This window comes from Anastrepha ludens, chromosome 2 (genome assembly GCF_028408465.1).
Source record: "Anastrepha ludens isolate Willacy chromosome 2, idAnaLude1.1, whole genome shotgun sequence".
Taxonomy (NCBI): domain Eukaryota; kingdom Metazoa; phylum Arthropoda; class Insecta; order Diptera; family Tephritidae; genus Anastrepha; species Anastrepha ludens.
Window position 1 is genome coordinate 164,521,873 of NC_071498.1, and position 2,627 is coordinate 164,524,499.

The 2,627-nt window shown below is 38.2% G+C and overlaps 1 long non-coding RNA gene across 1 annotated transcript; it reads left to right on the top strand.

Moving 5' to 3' along the window:
- The first annotated feature begins 1,104 nt into the window (after nt 1–1,104).
- Nucleotides 1,105–2,627, top strand: LOC128860345 (uncharacterized). Its single transcript, XR_008454244.1, has 2 exons — nt 1,105–1,539; nt 1,648–2,627. It is a non-coding gene; the product is annotated as an uncharacterized LOC128860345 (long non-coding RNA).

A 2,627-nucleotide genomic window follows, 5' to 3' on the forward strand; every position in this document is an offset into this window, starting at 1 on the left:
TTTTTACAAAAAGAGTACCTTATCTTGTTACATAACCTCAAATATAGCAAAAAAGTCGTTCCCTTAACAAAAGAGTTTCGCTTAACAAAAAAAACTCATAAATTAAATTATACGTATCCGTAGCACATTAAAAAAAAAAACCCCACATTTTGAAGACAATTTTCACGCACCCACAGTTCTGTACTTAATTCAATAAAAAATTGGTATTATATTTTCCTTAAATTGGCATTTTAGTGCATTTTTATAACCAAAGCTAGGCAACAATGCAGTAGCTAGAGAGAGATTTGACTGCTGAAAGTAGAAGAACGCCAACAACACCATTCTTTTTATTTTACAAAATTATAAACGTTACATTTTAATTAGAACAGGCTAGAAAAATGTCATGAAGAAAGAACTAAAACTCCGAACCTAAATAAGAAAAAAGTTCTAAATGAAGCTACGAAAATGGTAATCTGGCCATACTGGTGCTAAAATCACGGAACTCGTTGTCAAATTCGCTGAGAGCAAAGTAACGGGACCACGATAGGCGCCATCTCACTATTCTTTCCATCATGCCTTAAGCTATTATGCTCGGAAAAGAAGTTATTCTATTATTATGCAGGTATGTGTTTCCTATATTAGTTTTAAACTTTATATAAGTTTGTACCAAATTTTACCCTATGCGACAGCACTTATCGCTTTCTGGATGTGTTTATCGGCTTTCCTATATTTTACTATAAATAAATATTTTTCCTCTTCCATTGTAAACGTGCAAACAAAAAATTTTTAATGCCAATTTATTTGTATTCGCGCACAACATTTGCCGAATTTTTGACACTTCGAACGTGATGCTTTTGACAATGGTGCTAGAATTTTACATCGAACGTGATACTTTCACAAATCATGCAACAATGCGGTTGCGATTGAAGCTCGAACAAGCCCATAGTTTTCTAGAGCAGAAAGAGCTCTACCGAACGAGTACTTACCCTTTGGCAAACAAATCGTTGTAAAATATTCGAAAATATTAAAACGCTGTTAACTTATTCGGCAGCTCAATATAAGCATTGCACTCAAATTACACAACAACCGGAGCAAAATGGTGTAAAAATATTTAAACTCAAATTACACAACAACCGGAGCAAAATTTGTGTTGACCATAAAATATTTAAACTGAAATAAACCCCATAAGTAACGTTACATAATCCAGCGTAGAAAAATAATATGCCGCGGTTGATTTATTTGTTGGCATGTACAATAAAATTTAACGTCAGTTTTTGTTTTCTGTTTGCTTATGATTAACTCGTAATTATTTGTAGTTATTATCATTTCCGACAAAAAAATAAGATTACATGTGTCATCAAGATATGGGCTGTAAAACACGAGAGGCGCTGTTGGGGAGGTGTTTCAAGCGGAGATGTATGCTATTCAAGAAGCAATGAACTTCGTTGAGGAAAACAGATGGAGAGGCAGATCAGCAAATCTGCGCTCATGGCCTTAGACAGCCCTCCAACCACTTCAAGGGTAGTTGGATCTTGTAAACCTAGGCTGCGTAGTATGTTGGTAGGCATAATATCTTGATGCTAAAAACAAAATCTCATTCCTCAAAGCCAAAAAAAAAAAAATAAAAAAAAACATATTATCCTTTTCATCCTTACTTCCGCACAATAGTCAGCGCATTATTTGCACTGTGGCTGCTAAAACACACAGATCATGCAACAACAACGGCAGCAAACTTGAGGGTCACAATCTTCCGCCACAAGGACATCCATAAATAAATTTGGATCTCACCCAGTGGGACGATGCCAGGAACAGACGAGGAGCCAACATAGACAGCGACCACGAGCTAATTACCGGTGACGTCAAGATCAAGCTGAAATGCAGTAAGATAAATTATACACCACGCAGGCATAAGCTACTCAACGTCCAGCTGCTGCGCCATCCCGCGACCAAAAAAGAAACAACTAGCGCCTTTCGCGAGAAGCTGCTCACCAACCACAACAACACTGATTGGGAAGCTACAAACGCTACGCTCAGGCAGATCGCTCAGGACAACTTGGCACAATAAAGACCACCAGCGGGAAGCCAATGATCTCTGAAACCACTTGGGGCATCATTCAGAACAGAAACGAAAGCGAGCCCCTCTCAGCCTCTAGATGGACTAAAATTGATGTTACCTTTCTATTTTCCACTTTTTTTGAGCGAAGAACATGGAAAAGGTAGGCATCTCCGACAGTACATTCTGCCCAGCATGTGGAGAGGAGGAGGAGACGACGGACCACTTTCGATGCATCTGCCCGGCCTTTGTTCGACTCAGGCATGAAGTCTGATGCGTTAAGAAGCGACCTCCTTGGCACCGCAAGATCCACTCAGATTTCTTCGAAGAACGAGTAGATGTAAAGAAAATTAAAAAGGACACCCGAGTGCAGTACAATGGCAAAAAGGTTCACTTGTTAAATTGTAAAACAGTCCATTTGTCACTTGTTTGAACTTACGTGTTTATGTCTGTCTGACGCACTTGCGAAGGAAGTGTCGCTTTACGGGGCAGGAAAAGGCTTCAAATCAGCATGAAAATAATCTAATCAATATAAAATTTTAATGTATTTATGAAATAACTCGAATTCACTAAAATACTTACTCAAATTCACGAA